This window comes from Mustela putorius, unplaced genomic scaffold, assembly GCF_011764305.1.
Source record: "Mustela putorius furo isolate JIRA1106 unplaced genomic scaffold, ASM1176430v1.1 tig00003858_pilon_pilon_pilon, whole genome shotgun sequence".
Lineage (NCBI taxonomy): Eukaryota > Metazoa > Chordata > Mammalia > Carnivora > Mustelidae > Mustela > Mustela putorius.
Window position 1 is genome coordinate 44,215,961 of NW_025422010.1, and position 22,489 is coordinate 44,238,449.

Below are 22,489 nucleotides of genomic sequence, written 5' to 3' on the forward strand. Positions count from 1 at the left end.
TTCTTTCTTTAAATAACAGTTGTAACAAACAGCAGAAAGAATTGTGGAATGCTGCACTTATGATCCATACAAAACTCCAACATTTTGGATTATGCATAATTTAAGGAAATGTCTCAACCCTTTTTAAATGCTGTAGTAGCTAAAAAGGCATGCCTTACTTAGGTGGGTATAGGAATGCAGTTTAGAAAAAAGAGAGCTATCACACTGGAACTACTCAATTTCTTCAAAATCACTGAGCAAGAAAAGCAACATTGAACTTCCATATTGATTTTACACAACCTCTACATAGTACCCTGACTTAAATCCAAGAGCAAAACTTAAGACTCTCTTCCTTTATTTTTGGTAAACAACTACATCGTAAAGTTAGATGACCTTTCCCTCAGGATTTTACCTGGGAGTGGCCTTTTTAACTATTTATTTAAAAGAGGGTAGGTTTGGCACTTTTATACTAATGTTGCCTATGTTAATATTTCTTGGGATCTTAGGAAGATTCACATTCTTTACAGGTGATTGAACACGGGCTGGAGCCCCACCCTCTAAGCCAGCCTAGGATTTCTCCAGTTTATTTTGTGCATCAATTTGTGTAACAATCTCATCCATGGTGGTCTCCACTACAATTCCCCATTGCCATTTCTGGAAGAGTATTGTGAACCTTGGGGTGTCTAGTGGCCCAGCTGGTTAAGTGTCCAACTCTTGGTTTCAACTTGGGTTATAATCTCGGGGTTGAGCCCTTTCTGGGGCTCTGTACTCAGTGGGGAGTATGCTTGAGGATTCTCTCTATCCCTCTTCCCCTCCCCCTGCTCACATTCTCTCTCTCTCAAATAAATCTTAAAAAAAAAAAAAAAAAAAAAAGAATTGTGAACCTTGTCTGCATGTAAAATTAAATCCAGTTCAGAGACATATTCAAAACACTTGTCTAATGTTTCCACAAATACTTGAACTACTTCCAAAACACCAAGTTCATTTTCCAAAGAATCCACACAGAAGTCAAAATATAATGTTGTGTAATGTTTGTAAACAAGTTTGTTGTCAGATTGTCCAATTAACAATACCTCTTCTAGGAAATTACAAAAGTTTTCATCCCTTAGACACCTTATGGATTGTCTCTCTGATATTTTGCTGTTACAGATCTTTACAGTAGGGCTGGTGGAACTTGGAGAGCCACAGTTTCCCATGGTTCTTGAAGATGAGTATCTTCTTCATCCCAGATGAGCTGTCCTGACTGGGTGGGGGCTGGTGGGTGAGCCTTCCCTGGGGATCTTACCAGCAATCTTTCACCACCTGTTGTATAGTAATTTTGTATCCCACAACTTTACTGACTTCATTTATTAGTCCTAAGTGGTTTTTTTGTTTGTTTGTTTGTGGAGTATTTAGGGTATCCTATGTATTCTGTCCTATCATCTATAAATAGTGACAGTTTTACTTCTTCCTTTCCAACTTGTGTGCTTTGTATTTCCTGTCTAATTGCTATGGTTAGGATTTCTAATACCATGCTGAATTAAAATGGTGAGAGTAGGCATCCTTGTCTTGTTCCGGATATTAGAGGAAAGGCTTTCAGTTTTTTACCATTGAGTATGATATTAGCTGTGGGTTTGTCATATATGGCCTTTGATATGTTGAGGTACATCTCCTTTATACTTCATCATGAAAGGTTGTTGAATTTTGTCAAATACTTTTTTTTTTGCACCTATTGAAATGGCCATATGATTTTTATCTTTCATTTTATTACTGTGGTGTATCATGCTGTTTGATATGCAGCTCTTGAACCATCCTTGCATCCCTGGAATAAATCCCACTTGACCATGATGTATGATCCTTGTAATATATTCCTTAAATTCTTTAGATTTGTTAAGGATTTTATTAACTTATTTGTTGAGGATTTGTGCATCTGTGTTATTAGAGATAGTCACCTATAATTTTCTTGGGGGCATCCTTGTCTGGTTTTGGTGTCAGAGTAATGCTTGCCTCATAAAATAAAATTAGAAGCATTCCCTGCTTTTCAATTTTTTGGAGGAGTTTGAGAAGGATAGGTTTTGAATCCTGTTTGAATATTTGGTAGAATTCACCAGTGAAGCTGTCTAGTCCTAGGCTTTCTGTTCAGAGATTGTTGATACTAATTCAGTCTCCTTACTAATAATCGATCTCTTCAGATTTTCTATTTCTTTATGATTCTGTCTTAGAAGATTATAAGTTTCTGGGAATTTATTCATTTCTCCTAAGTTGTCCAACTTATTGATATATCATTGTTTGTAGTAGTCTCTTATTTTTTGGATATCTGTCATATCAGTTGTGATTCCTCTTTGATTTTGTTCTTTTTTTCTTTTGAGACCTTTTTTCCCCTTGGTGAGTCTAGCTAAAGGTTTGACAGTTTGGTTTGTTCATTCAAAGAACGAGCCTCTTCGCTTCATTGATCTTTTCTATTGTTTTTTTAGTCTCTATTTTCACTCTGATCTTTATTGCACTTTGGGCTTCATTTTTCTTTTTCTTCTTCTTTTTTTGTTTTGTTTCCTTAAGGTATTTTCTTACTGATTTTCTGTCTAAGGATCTATCCGTTAATATAAGTGGGGTGTTAAAGTCCCCTAATATTGTATTGCTGTCAATTTCTCTCTAAGGCCTGTTAATGTTTCCTTTATACATTTTGGTGCTTATATGTGGGAGGAGTATATATTTATAAACATTATAGCTTCTTGCTAGATTGACCCTTTTATCATTATGTAGTACCCCTCTTTGTCTTTTTTTTAAAAGTCTTTGTTTTAAATTTATGTTGTCCAATATGTGTATAGCCATACTAGCTTTCTTTTCGTTTCCATTTTTATGGAATATCTTTTTTCCATCCCTTTGCTTTTAGTCTGACTATGTCCTTCTAAATCAAATCTCTTGTAGATACTACATAGATGTCTTTTTATCCATTCAGCCACTCTTTTGTTTTGATTGAAGAATATAATCTATTTACATTTAAAGTAATTATTGATAGATATGTACTTAATCCCACTTTGTTAATTGCTTTCTGGCTATTCTCTTGTGGTTACTGTGTGAAGTTCATATATTAACTTGTGTGTACTATAACAGTGTATTTTAAGTTGATAGCAAATTAAATTTGAAAGCATTCCAAAACTACATTTTTGCCCTCTTCCCCCATATTTTATGTTTACAATGTCACATTTTATATCTTTTCATTTTATGTATCCCTTAACTAATTATCGTGGCTTTAGTTAATCTTAATAGTAGCTTTATAAATGTCTAATCCACTGCCTTTCCTATGTTTATCTTTTCCAATGAGATTTTTACTTTTTTTATGGTTTCTTGTTATTGATTAGTTCCATTTCTTTTCAGATTAAAGAAGTCTCATAGCATTTGTTGTAAAGCCAGTTTAGTAGGGATAAACTTTAGCTTTTGCTTATCTGGGAAACTATCTCTTCTTCTATTCTGAATGATAACCTTGTTAGGTAGAATATTTTTGGTTCTGAATTTTTTTCTTTCATCACTATGAATATGTCCTCCCACTCCCTTCTAACCTGCACAGTTTCTGCTGAGTAATCTATTGATTACTACTCTTGATTACTACTCTTAAGAGTTTCCTTTGTATATAATAATTTCTTTTTCTCCTGCTTTTACAATTGTTTCTAACTTTGGACATTTTAATTATAATGTATGTTGGTGTGGTTCTTTTTGGGTTCATCAATTTTGGAACTCTCTGGGCTTCATGAATCTAGATGTCTCTTTCCTTCCTAGGTTAGGGAAGTTTTTAGCCTGCCTTTTCTTTTCTTTTCTTTTCTGTGTTCCAGAATTCATTTCTTATGCACTACATCCAGTGCTCCATGCAATATGTGCCCTCCATAATACCCACCACCAGGCTCACCCAACCTCCCACCCCCCTCCTTTCCAACACCCTCAGTTTTTTTTTTCTCAGAATACACAGTTCCTCATGGTTCTTCTCGCCCTCCAATTTTCCCCAACTCCCTTCTCCTTTCCAGCTGCCCATGTCCTCTGTGTTACTCCTTATGCTCCATAAATAAGTGAAACCGGATGATAATTGACTCTCTCTGCTTGACTTATTTCACTCAGCATGATCTCCCCCAGTCCTGTCCCTGTTGATACAAAAGTTGGGTATTCATCCTTTCTGAGGGAGGCATAATACTCCATAGTATATATGGACCATATCTTTATCCATTCATCCATTGAAGGGTATCTTGGTTCTTTCCACAGTTTGGTGACTGTGGCCATTGCTGCTATGAACATGGGGTACATGTGGCCCTTCTTTTCACTACACCTGTATCTTTGGAGTAAATACCCAGTAGTGCAATTGCAGGGTCATAGGATAGCTCTATATTTAATTTCTTAAGGGATCTCCACACTGTTTTCCAAAGTGGCTGCACCAACTTGCATTTCCACCAACAGTGTACAAGGGTTCCCCTTTCTTCACATCCTCTCCAACACATGTTGTTTACTGTCTTGTTATTTTGGCCATTCTGACTGGTGTAAGGTAGTATCTCAATGTGGTTTTGATTTGAATCTCCCTGATGGCTAGTGATGATGATTTTTTTTTTCTTTAAAAAGTTTCTTCTCCTTTCTTTTCTCCTTGGGAGGCTTTTATAATGCAAATATTCTGTTTGATGTTGTTCTATCAGTCCCTTAAGTTGCCTTCATTCTTAAAAATATTGTTTTTCCTTTCTGCTGCTCTGTTGGGGTGATTTCTTTTCCTTTGTCTTCCATCTCACTGACTTTACTGCTTCATCTGGTCTGCTTTTGAGCCCTCTAGTGTATTTTCAATTCAGTTATTGTATTCTTCAGTTCTGTGATGTCTCTTTGGTACTTTCTTACATTTTCTCTCTTTATTGAAATTCTCAATGTGTTCATTCTTCTCCCAAGATCAGTAAGCATCTTTATGACCATTGCTTTGAATTCTTTATCAGGCAAATTACTTATCTTTTTATCCTTAAGGTCTTCCTGAGCTTTTTGTTTCTGTGTGTAAGGTGAGGCAGCTCCTCTGTTTTGAAGGAGTGACTTCATGTAGATGATGAAGCTTCTCATTTACCCTGCCCTAGCTCTTGGTTGTCTCTCAAAACCTCCAGATTGTCTAAACTTCTTGAATTTTTTTTGATATGTCTTCATTGTTGAGGGTGTGCTGAAACCTATATAAAGTGACCATTCCAAGGAGAGGAATCTTAGCCCCTAGTTTCAGGCTGATTAGAAGACAAACTCTCAAGCAGCAGTTTTTAAAGTATGTAAGTATATGTACCATTCTATGGGGCCACAGTTGTAAAGACTGCTGACCTCTAGGTCATGTTATCTGGAGATGTATCCTGGGCAACATTTGCAAAAATTGGGGAAGTGTAGAAACAAGTGTAGAAACTCCTTTGTGTGAAGTCTCATCTCTCATCAAATTGTAGCAAGGCCAAAAGGGTATGCAAAGATTGTTTCTCCCTGATTATCTTATGTGGATGCTTAGCCTCTAGATATGTGGCGAACCTGAAGTCTGTCTATCAGGCTGAAGTTCCAGGCTAAGTAAATAGGTCTTTTCATGGGAGGAATGGAGTTGTGTTTCAGTCTGCTGTCTGTGTAATGCCCTGGATATGGTGGCCTACCAGGAACATTCTTTCCTATTGTTACTTTTAGGTGCAGCTCAGGAATGTTGCCACCCTCCCCGCCCCCCACCAGCCATGAGAGCCAGGCAATCAAGGATATCCCCTGTGTGGATTATGATGCCTTTTTGCTTTAGCAGTGTAGAGGTGGAGGGGCAGGGCTCACTCACTGGCTTCAGAAAGGAAGTAGAAATCCTCTTGATGGTGTCCTTTTGTGGGTTCCAGGAATGCAGTGAAAGAATACCTTACCTCTCTGCATGCACCAGCTTTAGGTTGGGGGTGGACGAATGCCATGACTGATTCCATTCACCAGCTCTAGCCAAGGAGCAAAGGATGTTACAATTTCCCATGCTTGTGGACTTTAGCTAGGGAGCATGAGAATGCCATGGTGGTTCATACTTGCCCAGCTGGGAAGTGGGAGAGTACATGGTTCATACATGTTCTCTGGCTTTAGCAAGTCAGCAGGATAGTGGTGTGAATGTCTGGGCCCTCCTGTTTTGATAAGGTGGCCGGAAGTGCCATGTCTAAGTTAGCTTGTCTAAGCTAGCTTACCTGTGTTGACAGAAAAATTGGCACCCATCAGTGCTTTCATCTCTGGGGATAGTTTCAACCATAACCCATTCCTCCAGTAGAGCTTTTATTTTATTTTTTAAATTTTTATTATGTTAGTCACCATATGGTATATCATTAGTTTTTGATGTAGTGTTCCAAAATGCATTGTTCACATATAACACCTAGTCCTCCATGCAATACATTTCCCTCTTTAATACCCAGCACCAGGCCAACCCACCCCCCACCCACTCCCCTCTAAAGCCCTCAGTTTGTTTCTCAGAGTCTACAGTCTCTCATGGTTTGTCTCCCCCTCTGATTGCTCCTCCTTCATTTTTCCCTTACTTCTCCTCTATGCTATTCCTTATGTTCACCAAGTAGGTGAAACCATATGTTAATTGACTTTTTCTGCTTGACTTATTTCACAGTAGATGCCTTTAGATTAGTAAATGCTTTTCTTTTACATATAGCCAAGGTGATTTTCAAACTGCATTTTTTTTTTCCCCTGGGGGTGAGACTATGTGCAAGTTATTCAGAAAGGAAATTTCAGTTTCCCTGAGCACTTTGGGACCTCTGGACATCAGCCTTGTTGGTTTTCTAAGCTAGGTATTTTAGGGGTTCATCTTTGTCATGAAGATTCCAAGGGTTAGGGTGCTTGATATGAGGTACCAATACCTTGCTCTTCCAGGGGAAATAAGAGATTCGAGATTCTTCCCTATTGTGTGTTGCCCCACTGGTTTTGGGGTTTTGGTGAGATCGTCTCTCTCTCCTACTGGTCTCAATGTGGTTTTTTTGTTTTTTCTTGTGGAGAAGCAGTCGATGTAGTTTCAGATCTTTTTCAGGGGAAAATGATCCATATGTAGCTATAGATTTGGTAAGTTCGTGGGAGGAGATAAGTTCAGGATACTCCTACGCTGCCATCTTCTGGATAGTATTTTGGTTATGGGGTGACAGCTGACTGATGAGGATGCTGGCGTTGGCTCTCTGGTGGGGAGACAATTGACCCATCAGGCTGTTGTACAATATTAAGTCATCTTACTGCAGTATTTGTTCCCACATTTGCACAACTACTCGGAGTCCTTATTGTTTATAAAACTTCTGAAGACTGAAGTACATAAAGGGTAAAGGGAAGAAAAATTCTGCAATAGAGGTCAAATAGACTTATAACGATGCCTTGAGAGAAAACATCTGGAGTCTTAACCCTAATACTTCGGATTTAAAAGAGTAACTTGCTGAAAAATACTCAATAAAGATAATGTCTATGCATATTTGGATACTTTTTTTCCTCATTATGGCATGATACTTTGCCACTCATACTATTTATAGTCTCTTTTCAGATGCTAGCCTATCATGTAGGAGGAAAGAAAACTTCTCAGTTGGGCAGTATCAAAAGTATAATGCCTTTCAAAATCCGCAGTATCTAAATAAGGTGGTAGCAGTGAGTTGAGTAAAATACAGGTAATATCAAGGGAAAGTTCTCTTTAGAGAAAATTTACATCTGGCTAAAATGAAAGTTTTGGACTTTTCCAGAAGGGAAAAAGAGAGTAGTTGCAAAGAAAAAAAAAAAGTCAAACCTCAGTGTTGTTTCTCTTTTTAAATTTGTAAATACTTATTTTTAAAATTGATTTTTTGTTATTTTTATGAATTTTGATAAGTACAAAGGATTGTGTAAATGCCCCCAAATCAAGATATCTGAAATTCCTCATCCCCCCCAAATTCTCTCCTTTCTTCCCTTTTCAAGTAGAACATTCCCCACAGCCTGACCCTTGGCAACCACTCTTCTGTTCTCTTTATCGATTATATGCTGATAGTATCACCACCCAGAAAAACAATGAACAACTAAGGTCTTAAAGAAAATACTTCAAAAATTGATTTAGGTAAATGTTTTTGCAGACACACATTTGCAGAGAAATTTAAAAAGCTTTCAAACCTAAAACATCTGAAATTCTAAGGTAGAAGTTGAACAAATTTGAATTTGTGGGGAAAAAAATATTTCTCACTATTAAAGCCTGTTCCTGCCACCTTACCTTGAAAAACTTCAGATATCAACTTAAAAATGGGACCGGGTGCATAGTAATTCAAAATTATTTTGGGGGGGTGAAGTGAACAAACTGTTGAAGACCAATCAAGGAAAAGATTGGTCCTCCTTTGAAACATTGATTCATCAACCTCTCTCCAAACTAAGATCCTTCTGTTTTCCTTACATATTCCCCTGTATTTCTCCTCTTAAGAAGTTTCATCACTTGTAATTAGGTGTTCATTTAATAATTAATATCTATCTTCCACGATGTTCAGATGTATTGCTTTACCAATCTAATTGCTAGATTTAGGACCAAACCTGGGATTCTTGAGGGCAAAGATCACATCTTTATATTCCCAGATTCTGGTACTCTGCCTAACATATAATAATTTGCAAAAAGTGTTTTTTTAAGTGATGGATATAGTGAGAGATGTTATGAATCTCTTAATGAGTCAAGGGAGAACCTTATGGGACATCATGGTGGCGTTGGCTAACTCTCAACCAAAATTTCATGCTCACCCTCATATGACTTGGAGATTTTGTGAGGAGGCAGCGACTCCTGGGGTGACATTTCCCGGACCATTGCCAAGGGGGTGTGGGTAGGAAGATGCCTATAATTTCTGGGCCTGCTTTTGTATTGAATGAAGTCATGATGCCTTCTCTGTTCTCTTTCCCCTTCCACTGATGGGATGGAGAGGTCTTCCAGGACTTGGGGGAGGGCATATATATATGGAATATAAGCATTCGTAGCATTGTGCCTTCTATAGTTGGGGTTTGGTTGGTTGGTTAGAGCAGTTAGCCTAAGCACAAAGGTCCAGTGTTTTTACCGTCTAAGGGAAGACCAGATCCATATCTGTTTAGAAGTAACAGACATACACACTTGCCTCAGCAGCAGCAACAACAAAGACAAGAAAGGAAGATTGGGATAGGCAAATCTCCAGTGAATAAATGAATAAGATTTAGCGGCTTAAAAACTTAAACATTTCAACTAGGAACTGTATCAAAAGAGTAGGTTGAAATGAACAAAAAAAAAAAAAAATACGCCACTAAACACGCCACTAAACAACTAGCCTAAACAGTGGGAATCCAAACTATAGTGTTCCTGAGGGAAAACAGTCAAAAGAAGAAGAAACATTAAGATAGCATTTACATCTGTTAAAAAGAAGTAGGCAGTAATTGTCAGTGAGGACTCTGGCTCAGGGGGAGCTAAGGGGCAGACCAGACAGTGTTGTTGAAAGTCTGAATGAACATTTCTCCTGTGTTTGTTAAATACTGCCAAGGCCATATTTCCAGTGCTCAACACATGTTTCCAGGTTTTGCAGAGCATGTCTAAATGCAACTTTGAAAGTCCCCTTCCTTCCTTTAAAATAGGAATTGAGTAAAGAAAAAAATTGCAATCAGGCATTTAAAATCTGAGAGCATATTTCTGGCTCAGATGAATTACAGCCTTTTTCATATACTTTGAAAAACTGAGCCAGGGGAATGAAAATAATTTCCACACTCTTCCATATTTCATCCAGTGGGTAAAGAAACAACTATCTACAATGGGCAAAGTGCTGTGGGGAATGCTCCAGTTTGTCCTTAGTAAGCTCATCATATGTATGTGTTGGGCGGAGGGTACAGATAGAGGGGGCAACAGGCCCGAGCACAGAGGTTTAAGTGATGCAGCCATCTAGGACAGCTCTGTGACTTTATGGAAAAAAGTCTCAGTCTCAGGAGGATTGTTTTTCTGAGAAAGAGGGTCAGGACTAACTGGCTTCAAGGCAACTTACAAATGCCCCTGGGGAGCTGACATTTTAGCCACCTGGGATTACAAGAGGCAGCAAAATGGATTTTTCTGCACAAGTATGGCTGATAGTGAGGGTATAGCAATAGAAAGAGTTGCTGCAGGTCTAGGTTTGCAAAGCTTAGATGTAGCTGACCGCTTCAGTTCATGTCCCTGGAAAACTTGAATTGAGGGCCCAACGTCACTGCTGAACTCTGGGCGATGGCTTAGCTGGTTTTCATGAACCATGTCCCTGTAAATACTGTGAAGCACAGCATCGGGTCAGGCTGACATGCTTCATTTGCTAGGTGCTTCTTCGCTCCGTGCTTTCTAATATTTGGAAACCTACAGCATATTGTATCCTGTTTCACCAAGAAAGGAAAACAAACATCATTGCAGAGCTGGATAAGGGACACGTGGAGGAATTTTTTACTTCAGCAGAAGGACTTGGTCAGGATAAGGGTTGAGGGGTCCACCAAAACCCAGATTTAGTCATCCCATTTTCCCAATTTTCTCTACTTCTTTCCTTTTTTAAAAAAGGGTCTTTCTTTTTGATTACCTAACCCATGTCATATGTAATCATCATGCCTGAAATTCAAGGGATGTTCATTAAATGCTGTGAGAGAAAAATTAGGTCCGTGGGGAACTCAGAGAAAAACTAATTCTGAATGAGAGTGATCAGCTGAGACTTTAAGGAAAAGACAGTAATTGACCTTGACTTTGAAAAATAGGAATTTTTTCTTCACTCTGTATAACAGAAAAACTTCACTCTGTATAACATACATACGGAAACATGCCCAAACCTTAAGTGTACAGGTAGATGAGTTGTTTTGAAATAGAAGTAAAGCCTTTTGAGAACATTGAAACTATCATGCGTCCTCTGGCACTGTCCTTCCTTCCTACCAGAGAGTAACCATTATCCTGACATTTAACACCACAGACTAGTTGCATCCATACCTTCAGTTTATATAAAAGTATAATTACACAGTATGTATTCTTCCATGTCGGGCTCTTTTAACATTTTGTTTCTAAGTATTGTTGCATAGCCTCACTTTTCACTAATTATCATTGTTCTGTGGTATTCTGTTTAATGTATATACTGTGGTTATGTACATGAATGTTGATATAAATGTTTCCACTTGCATTTGGTTCTTACAGATAATGATGCTAAGAGTTTTTTTTTTTTTAACATGCTTTTGATGTTCAGGTATATACATCTTTCTTGAGTACGTATTTGAGAATGAAATGGTTGGGTCATAGAGTATGCATATGATTTAACTCCACTTGGTATGTCTAACTGTTTTCCAGAGAGGTTGTTGAATAAATTTCAAAACAAACTGTGGGGAAGAGAATTAGAGACAGAAAATTTCCTGGTGAGGAGACAGACACATGAAAGAGCCAGAGTGTCGTAGGGTGGTTAGAGTCTCGAGTGTATGAGGGTTACACTCATAGGTAAGTCACACATAGGCAGAGAGAAGACTATGGGAAGCTTGAAGACCTTTCTTGGAAATTGGAACTTTGCTATAAGTAATGGGAAGTCCTCGAAGAAGCTAAGGTAGGAGAGTGACAAGGTCAACTCTGTGTTTTAGGAAGAGGAGTCAGTACGGACTGGCTGCTGGGTTTGGTAGAAGATGAGATTCTGACTTAGCTCCTGATTTCCATCCTCAGTACCCTATTTAGGAGAGAGAATCGCTGAAGTTCCTGAGTAAGTGTTGTCTCTTTTGCAACTCAGAACCTTTTTCTGACTTCTGGATCCCTGAAATTGCTGTTGTTGTGCTTTTGTTTTTTGGCTCTACCTTTCCCTTCTTTTTTTTAAATAATTTTTTTTAAATAAACATATAATGTATTATTAGCTCTAGGGATACAGGTCTGCAAATTGTCAGGTTACACACTTCACAGCACTCACCATAGCACATACCCTCCCCAATGTCCATAACCAAACCACCCTCTACCCACCCTCTGCACCCCTGGCAACCCTGTTTGTTTTGTGAGATCAAGAGTCTCTTATAGTTTGTCTCCCTCCAGATCCCATCTTGTTTCATTTATTCTTTTCCTATGCCCCAAGCCCCCCATGTTGCATCTCCACTTCCTCATATCAGGGAGATCATCTAATGATTGACTTATTTTTAACAACTATTACTATGTACTTCTGTCAGCGTTTCTTAATTTATTTACTCTTAGTAAGATTTTTATTCTGATAATATGAACTGCTGTGGTTTTAAGTAGAGATGAAGTGGGAATAAAAGATAGCTAAGGATGGGTAATTGTGTATCTGTAAGGGATGTTAGGTATAAGCAAGAGGTTACCCAGGATCCTTTGAGCTTAAATAGTACTCTGTGAAAAATGCTGTCAAAAAAGATGCTGAAAGACTTTATGATTTCAAGTCCACACTCCCAAATATTGGGAAAAGCCCTGTCAATATGTGGTACTCTGTTTATAATTTTAATAGGAAAGGCTTCACAGTCTAAGAATAATTTGTATGAAACCATATTAACCATTGATCACCAGAAGACCAATTTAATCTGATTGTTTTATGATGGTATTAGCACACTGTTAAGGGGACCAGATGGGTCAACAAAGAAGTACATAATTATGTGGCAAAGAATGAATTCTGTCAATCAGTTTTTTTTCTAGCAGCACAGCAAAATACATTAACACCACTCCCCCTCCCCCTCAACCCCAGTGTCAAAGGCTTGACATTACCCCTGTTTTTCAACACAAATCTGCCATCATTTAATAGCTTTGGGGTTTGGGCTCAATTCGTTTCAATCTTTGTGGTATGAGCCTGAAACCTAGGCAGAGGCAATCACAATAAATATTTGGTAGACTCCAGAAGAATAATTGTATTCCCTAGCTACAAGCAATTAAGCACTAGATGTATTCCTTGTAAACCTTTGCAAATGCAATGAAAAACATGTTTTAAAAGACAAATAATTAAATGGCTTCTTTCCTTTGTTGGCATTTAGGTAAAAGAAAATTAAAGCTTGTTGTTTTACCTAGGAGGAAAAGATAATTTCTTCTGTAAAAATTATTATGGTTTGTGTATAACCTGCTGATAATCTTTCAGAAATCAAGAGAATAGGATAGGTGCCAGAAAAAAGATGGGCAACAGTCCCAAATTTCAAGAGGATAAAAAGAATGGCTTTTACAAACTACTGGGGAGAAGCTTAATTTCAGTTCCCTCCCATCTTCTAGAATGCAGTATTAAGAACGTTAGATTTAGAAATACTGTCTGATCTTCTCCCAACACAGTAACCTCTTCTGCAACATCCAAAAATATACCCATTATTAATATAGAAAGAAAATGAAAAAAAGAATTGAAAGTTGTGTGGTCATTAGGGCCTTGTAAAATGAGAAGGCTTACCTTTCATTACCTAATGAAAGAAAACATTTTGTCACACTTTCTTGAAATTTTTACTTATGGATTTAAAGTAGGAGAGGGAATGGACATTTAAAGAGTCCCTTTAATATTATTTTCTTCTTTATAGTAGTTCTGTGAAATGGACACTTAGAGTATAAAATTTTTAAAAAATGAGGCTTCAAGAGCTCATTTAATTCCTCCAAGATCATTTAAATAGTAAGTGGTAAAAAATGGACCCATTTGATTTTCTTTTTTCCTCTCTCAGAACTCTGTATTGATATTATTCCCCCTGCACTGGACTCATCTCTGCCCCTAATGCAACAACTATCCAATTATGACATATGTCTCCTGCATGAATAACTCCTACGAAGGGGTAGCTCCACTACCTATGATTTTATAGCTTTTTCGTTGCATTGGTTCTTCTTTAAATTATCTGATTACTTTACCCAATCTCCGTTTGGTGTCCCTTTATCTTCAACCGATTTCAGTGATGTGCTCCTTCCTTAGTACACATTCTTTCAATCAACATACACTCCCTGGGGTATTGTGACACATACATGGCTTCACCTAACATCTGTATACCAGTGATCCCCCTATTTGAACTTGGGACCTGGATAGCTCTTCTGAGGTTAATGTATCATGATACAGAATGATGTGGGCATGATACTGGATCATGAAAGTCAGCCTGATCATTTGGATAACAGCCTTCCTACAAACAATTTTCCCCAACTTTAAGTATGTTACACCTTCTGTAGTTTTACTCTGATCTCTTTCTACCCGTATGCTCAAGTCAGAAACACAATGGTTATTTATCACTTCCATCTGCCTTTCCTCCCCACATCTACTTGATCATTAATCCTTTTTCTTTTCTTTTCTTTTCTTTCTTTCTTTTTTTTTTTTTTTTTTTTTTTTAAGATTTTATTTGTCAGAGAGAGCACACCAGCAGGAGGAGTAGCAGGCTCCTGCTGAGCAGGGAGCCAGATATGGGACTCGATGCCAGGACTCCAGGATCACAACCTGAGGCAAAGGCAGGTGCTTAACCAAGTGAGTCACTCAGTCATCCCAATTCCTGTTATTCCTGAAATGTTCACATCTCTTCCCTTCTTTCCACTTCAACTGACCCAATTCAAACCCACTCACAGCTTGCCAGAATTACTGGTCAGTCTCAGGAATTTTCTTTAGTTCTAGAGCAGCACCTTTCTATGGTGATCAGAATGGTTTGTGTAAAACATGTACCTTACTGGGCACCTGGGTGGCTCAGTGGGTTAAGCCTCCGCCTTCAGCTCAGGTCATGATCCAGGGTCCAGGGATCTAGCCCCGCATTGGGTTTTCTGCTTAGCAGAGAGCCTGCTTCCCCCCCACCACCCGCCTGCCTCTCTGCCTACTTGTGATCTCTGCCTGTTAAATAAATAAATAAATACAATCTTAAAAAAAAAAAAATTATCTTACTATGTCCCTTTCCTTTCTAAACATTTTCCACATTTCTGTCTTCAGAATAAAATGTCTTAGCCTGGGATGAAAGAACATTCTTCTATTTGAGCCACTTCCTTTTTGTATCTTCTTTACTAGTCACTGGGCATAGGTATTGGAGATAATGTCTTAGTAGGTGAGTACTGGATGTTCCTCAAAATGAAAGCATATCTGAATTCCTTGGAAAACTTTAAAAATTAGACCGTTGGGTCTCATCCTAGACTGACAGCATTAAATCACCTTGTCTTTGAGTCTGCATTTTAACAAGTATCCCTGGTGATTCTGGTATGAGTTTGTACTTGGGAACTACAGTTACAACAGGTAAAAGGGAAATGACCTCTTTTAATGACCTTGTAGTGCATTCGGGGTGTTAACACCAGCATACTTGTAACAACCAGGACAGAAATGAAGCAGATATTAAGAGACGTGAAACTATAAGGAGTATATTGCAATTTTGCTGCTGGAAATCAAAAGGCATTTGGAGAGTACCATAAGACCTTTTTTTTTTTTTTGGTCAAGGAAGACTTTATGAAAATTAGTCTTGGTTCCATTTCTTTGAGCTACGTTCTCTGCTCTGACTTGAGTCAGGAGAATGTGTATTCCTCAGATTTGTTTTATTTTTTTTTTCCAGTGTTCCAGAATTCATTGTTTATGCACCATACCTAGTGCTTCATGTAATACATGCCTTCTTTAATACCTACCACAAGGCTCTTTTAACATTACTTACCACTTGCAGAATTGTATTTAGCCCTTCGTGGGAAAAGCATACTAAGGCATTCAAAAATAATTTCTTAGCTGAGAAGTGAGAGCTGATGGCCATAAGGTCAGTTTACAAGGGGAGATTGGGGTGACAGACTTATAGGATGTGTCTCTCTCCTGGGCTGCTGGCTTTCAGAGATGGCATGAGAGTAAGCAGACCTCCAGATCCATCAGTTCTCTATGGTCATCCACATACTAGGCTGTTCACAATTCCATGTGCTCAGTAAAAAATGCTCGTGTTCCCCAGGCACCTCCTAATATCTTGCCTATCATTCAAGTTGTACCCTGAAAACCCCAGTCAATTCCAGATCACACTAATCCTTTTTAGGATCCAAATGATGAACCACAGTCATTCATAGTCATTGTCATCATCCCTGTTTCCTCTTAATATTCACGAAGCTCTTGGTTTACAATAAGCATTGGGTTAAACATTTACATAAAATATCTAATTGTCATGATAATCCTCTACATTCAGTACTTTTATCCTCATTTTACAGATGAAGCTTAGAGAAATATGATCAATTGTCCAGTCACAGAGGCAGTAAGTGGCAGAGTAGGGATTGGAACCCACGTCTCAATGATTCCAAGTCCAGGACAACTTCTTCACAATTATTTCATGTGTTCCGTTTTGTTCTTCCTCCTCCAGGGCATTTTAAAGTCCCCAGAGGAGATGCTTGAACAGGAGTCCATGAGATGATGACTGTTCTTTTACAGATTTGTTCTCAGTATTCCGTTGCCTACCCCTAAGTCTCTGAAGGCTGGTTTCTGTGAACTTGTGTCATCCAGAACTCCCTTGACCTCTGCCTTCTTCTGATTGGGCTTGGCCAATAGGAGTCAGGAAAATGGAAGTTGGAGACTAGGAGGAGAGGTAGACCAGGTTATCTCTTCCATGCTTCATTTTTGCTTTGGGCCAAACTTGTCAGTCACTGCATCCCTCTACTACTCAGATTTTTACCTGGTGTCCCTTCTTCACGATTTCCATTCTCAGTGGTCTCTAGAACTTTCCTTCTTCCCCTTGTTCCTTTGGCTTTATAAGCAGCAACAGCTTTCTACTGTTGTTAGTTTCTGGGTGCCTCATTCCCTTGGTTTGTTCCCTTCCCCCCACACCTCCATTATTAATTCTTTCTGCATGAACCACGTGGTTCATTCTGATTCCTGATATGATTAGCATATCTGAGTCTGCAGTTGTCTCTGCCATAACAAACCTTGCTTTTTCTGTTGTGGGTCTAGGTATATAAACCTAATTCCATAATGAGGTCATTATTTCCTGGATACCCCACAGATGTCTCAAACATTACCAAACCTGAAGAAATGTGTTTTTCACCCTATATATCCTGTGCTGGTAACTAAGTCACTTTACCTAGAAACTTGGAAGTCATTTTAACCTCCTCCTGCTCATTCATTCCAGAGATAACATCACCACATTCCTTAGTCTCCATCCTTAATATAGTTCCAATCCACCTCCTCCTCTCTATGCCTGATGCTACTGATTCTGTTTAGACTTTCATTGTCTTTCATTTGAACAATTAAATTGCAACAGCTTCTTAATTGGTTTCTTCGGTTCTGGTCTTGCACATCAGCGCTGCTGCCAGATTGAGTTTTCTTTTTAATTTAGAAAGTAAGTAGACACTTGTTGGGAAAATTCAAATAATATATTTATGAAGCTAAAAGTCCTCTCTCATTACCCAAAACCATTCCATGGTGGTAACTACTGAGGCTGTTTTGAACATGTTCCTTTTTTTTCTATACAAATAAACCACATACAAAAACACCTATCAGTTTGTTTATAACATTGGTATACTATACCTGCAGTTGAAGGATTTAAAATACCAGAGACAAGAATTAGGTTTTAAAAACTAAAATCAACAATATTATCCTTACCAGTCTCCACCTTCATCTCTTCCCCTGTTCTCCTCTTCACCCTGTGGTCTACCCACATTGAAGTGCTAACTGTTCTCTAAAATGCCCAAGTGATGGATGCCCTCATTTTCTTTCTGTGTACTTCTCCATTTACACCAATTTGTGAATTTATCTTTCTTTGCCTAGTAGATTTTAAGTCCCTCAAGAAAAGAACATGGAGACCAATTAACAGTTCGTGGCTTTCCAAACCTTCAGAAAGTATAGAGACTCTCTGTCTAGCAGTTTAATATTTATTACCATCATCCATTTCCTTGATTTCTCTTTTTTGAGTCATAAACTAGTTTGTGGAAGTAAGGTAAACAAATTGTATTTGGAAAGGTGTGTCTCTGACTGTCATGCCTCACTCCCTAAATGTCTCCATGCTAGAAACTTGTTAAAAAATATCTGATTGCAGAAGTCTTAGAAATTTTCTCTAACCTAGATGCCAGAAAATTAATAAAACTAATTAGAACACCATGCTTTAACTATCCTTTAAAATTCTGATATAATTTTTTATGCTTAGAAATTTTTATACTTAGAAATTTTAATCTCTCTTGTGTCTTTAATATATACAACAGAAAACCATAAGGTAAGTAAACACAAAGCTGTTGGTATTTATACACGTCATAAATATTATAAACTCAGGTGGCAAAAAGAGTGGACACACACAGCTGTCCTCTTAAAATAGTCTTGAAAAATCTACCTTGGAGGAAGGTATACATTTCTGCCTTTTAAAAAATAACATAAAGAAATGAACAAATATTTCTCCAAAGAAGACCTACAAATGGCTAACAGACACATGAAAATGATGTTGCTCGGCATCACTTTCATCAGGGAAATACAAATCAAACCCACAATGAGCTACCACTTCACACCAGTCAGAATGGCTAAAATTAACAACAGGTGTTGGAGAGAATGCGGAGGAGGGGAACCCACTTTTACTGTTGGTAGGAACGCAAACTATGATGCCACTCTGGAAAACAGTATGGAGGGTCCTCAGAAAGTTGAAAATAGAGCTGCCCTATGACCCAGCAATCGCACTACTGGGTATTTACCCTAAAGATAAAAATGTAGTGATCCGAAGGGACATGTGCACTCCAGTGTTTATAGCAGCAATGTCCACAATAGCCAAACTGTGGAAAGAGCCCAGATGTCCATTGACAGATGAATGGATAAAGGAGATGTGTTGTATGTGTGTTGTATGTGTGTGTATGCACATACACATGTAGAATATTCTCAGCTATCAAAAAGAATAAAATCTTGACCTCTGCAATTATGTGAATGGGACCTAGAGGGTATTAGGCTAACTGATATAAGTCAGTCAGAGAAAGACAAATACCATATGAGTTCATTCCTATGTGGGGTTTAAGAAACAAAACAGATGAACATACGGCAAGGGAAGGAAAATAAGGTAAAACAGAGGAGGCAAACAATAAGAGACTCTCCAGCGTTGCTGGAGAGGGATCGAGTAAGTGGGTGATGGGCATTAAGGAGGGTGCTTGATGTAAGGATTTATTTATTTTTATGAATTTATTTATTTTTAAAGAGTTATTTATCTGTTCAAGAGAGAGTGAGAGAGACCATGAGTGGGTAGGGGTGAAGGGAGTGAAGTAGACTTCTGACTGAGCATAGAGCTTGATGTGGGGCTTAATCTCAGGACCCTGAGGTCATGACCTGAGCCAAAATCAAGAGTTGGATACTTAACCGACTGAGCCACCCAGGTGCCCCCTGGCGAATTTAAATATAAAATAAAAATATAAAAATAAAATTGGATTTAAATTAAAAAAAATAAAACCAGAAAAGCTTAGGGATACCTGGGTAGCTGATCTGTTAAGACTAAATCTTATTTTGGAAGTGATAAGATGGTTGGAAGACCAGTTTGGTGAAGCTATCACTCTTACCTTACTAATTGTGGGAGTACTATGGGGTGCTTTGAAGAGGGTTCAAATTATTTTTATAAATTTTGCCTTATAAGGGAATATGTCTGATTTGGTTCGTGGAATACATAATGTGAACATGATTAATAGTTTAACACAGGCTAATAGTTGTCCTTGTTGATACTTACAGTGGAGTTCTTTAAATGAAAACTGAATAAGGAATATTTGTAGAACTCTTCACTTTCTAGGAATTTCTGGTTGAGAATAGGGAATTAAAGTCTGCTTTCTAGAATGTTTTATAGTGGTAACACTTCAAAAGCCATTGTAATCAGTGAAACTTTCCTTAGTGAGATGCACTTATTAGATCTTGGGTATACTCAGAATGTGTTTGTTCTGGTTGGCAGAAGGGGGTTTGGTAAGACCACTGCTGTTGTACTGTTCAGTCCTGAGAGTACTGGAGACATTCTCTGTGATTTACAATGCTGATCAAATTGGGAGTAAAAATAGCTCTGAAGAATTAGCTTGTGAGCTGTGGTCGAAAACTAATACATCTGTCTACTCAGACTCCTGCAGAACTTTTTCCCTTTGATTTCATACAGTTTTCAAGTTCTTATTTGCTAAGGGATACAGGGATAATAATGAATAAATGATATTGGCCAGCTAGCAATTAATCTTTATGGGTGAGTAGACTCTCACCTTACAAAGAAAGGTGCATGGGAGGATTTCGAGACAGCAGAAGCAGCATGACCGAAGTTAGAGTGTCACAGTACTCTGACTTACGGTTACCTGGTATGATCACCACCATTACCTGGGAAGAGCAAGGAAGATGGAGACAAAGTCCAGGATACTTGGATGCTTGCTATTGTGCCATTAACTGACTATGTAATCTCTCTTCCCCAGGCTTGTAGGGATGAACTGTATGCATGCGTATTCATGTGTACATGTGTTAGGGTTTGGATTTAAGGAGTTCAGCCATTCCATCTCTAAAGTTCCTTCCAGTCCTCCCTATAGGAACAGTATTACCTGAACTACAATCTGTTCAGGATCTCATAGAATTGATGGTGACCATGATAATGGTTTATGTCATAGTTAATGGTTAACAATTCTGCCTGGAGAGAGGAGCCATCCCAGTGGTTTATGGGCAGTAGTGACTAGATGGCCATTACACTTCCAATTTCAAAAATACTCCATGTTTTTTGCACAACAGCACTAGTAAATGTATGTTTGGTTGGTTTTGACGTCCATGCATGGTGCCTTCCCCCCTGGAGGCCATATTAATTTCTCTTTGTGATATGATTTTGTATGGACTCTGAAGTTAGGATAAGGTGAATAACAGGAAATCTGCAAGTTCTGGATTATTTTCTCCTGGGTCTGGTCTTGATTTCTTTGTGTATTATCAACACAGAGCATCTTCAACCAAAAGATGCTAAGTCAAGGTAAAAGAGCCTCTGGAGTAGTGCACTCATATTTTATCCATGACTTGCCCTGCTCTAAACTTTTATCAGTGTTTTATAAATTTATGTGAAAGATAATGCTGTTTATACTTCAAATGAAAAGAAAATGAGGACTACCAACATTACATACTCACTTACTCCTAAATGTTTACTCCACATCCCTCACACCTTACTGTTAACTGTCCATGCAACTGTTTTCAGCCAGTGGACTGAACAATATGTTTATGAGGTGGCTTCAGACCCTCTAGTTCTCTTGTATACAATACTACTACCATGATTGTGGAGGTCTGAGGTTTTACATGGTCCAGACTGGATCCTTGAAGGACTGTGTAGAGTAGAACTCCTTCCTAGCCATGTTGGATAAATGTAAGCAAGATATAAACATTATTAAGTCACTGGTATTCTGGGTTGTAGTTTCTGTAGGCTAGACTGTCCTAATACACATAAATAAGATAATTAATATTGTAAATGATCCCTAAAGCTCAAAATACACATGAAATCTGATATGCAGGCCAAGGTTATTCAGAATGAGTAAAGGATGGCTTGATAGTAGCACATATAAAAGGTTGTGGGAGAGGAGCTGATTAAAGACGATAGCATTACACCATACCTGTGGTCTTCAAATATTTGAGAAGTCCTCTCAGAGAGATCAGCTTGTTCTGGGTTCCTGTAGAGGGCAGAAACCAGGCCAATTTGAAAAAAAAATTCAGAGTTACATGGACTCACTATTAAAGACTATTTTATCAGTGTGAGCTCTTCATAAGTGGATAAAGATATCTTTGGAATTGTAAGCTTACGAAGAGTTGGTGTAGTCATGCTGAGGCCAGAAGCCCAAGAATCAGAAATTCTCTATGATGAATTTCTTTAGCACATGAAATTTTGGTCTATAAAATCCTCCCAGGGTTAAGATTCCATTATTGTTTTACATCAATAATGATCAGAATATCAGTTCATGTGTTTTGAGATAGGATATGTTTCATTATTTACCCAGAAAGGGACTTGGCTTGTAATAACTTATCTATAGTTTTGTGCCTCTCTTTGTGATGAGGGTATGGACGCTGCCAGCTGCCATAAAACAAAATTGCATCGGTGAGGATTTGGCTAGACCAAGTTGGATAAGATCAGGAAATGAGAGCAGGGGTTCCCAAGATAGTGCTGGCTAATGAATAAACATCTGAGCATTTTAATAAAAATACTGATGCATAGGTCTTGCCCCTTGAAAATTTAATTTATAGGTTGGATGCAGCGATGTGGAAATATGTATTTAAGTTCTCCTGGTTATTCTGATGGGCAGTATGATTGGGACTGGTGCTCTATAGAACTTACCCGCTTCTCTGCTTTTGTGGGTGTTTTATTCTTTCGGGTTTGTTTTAGTCATTTCGTAGAAAAGATTTCTTTTCAAATCCCCTGGGTTTCTAAACTGAACAAGGGGATAGAGGATTTCTCCATACAGGAGTCCGTGTGGTTATGAAGGGAAACACAGACTGACTGGAGCTATGAGCCATGGTGGCCGAAGCAGCCACATCAGTTCCCGAATTTGGGTTGAGAAGAGAGTCACAAAGTCTGAGAATCAGAACCCACCGTGGCCACCAGACTCCTCATCTTTTCACCATTTTCTGAGCATGTTGGGACAAACACAGGAGTTCCCTTGCTAGTGAACCAGAGGGATTGGAAGTTGTGTAGTCTACCATCTTTTTCCAGCAAAAATTTGGGGGAATCGATTGAAAGTGACCACAGTCAGGCCCTTGAGCCT

At 38.4% G+C, this 22,489-nt stretch overlaps 1 pseudogene; it reads right to left on the reverse strand.

The window, feature by feature from the left end:
• Positions 1 to 414: 414 nt before the first annotated feature.
• LOC101682785 lies at positions 415 to 1,203 on the reverse strand (annotated as a pseudogene).
• Between the last annotated feature and the right edge of the window lie 21,286 nt (positions 1,204 to 22,489).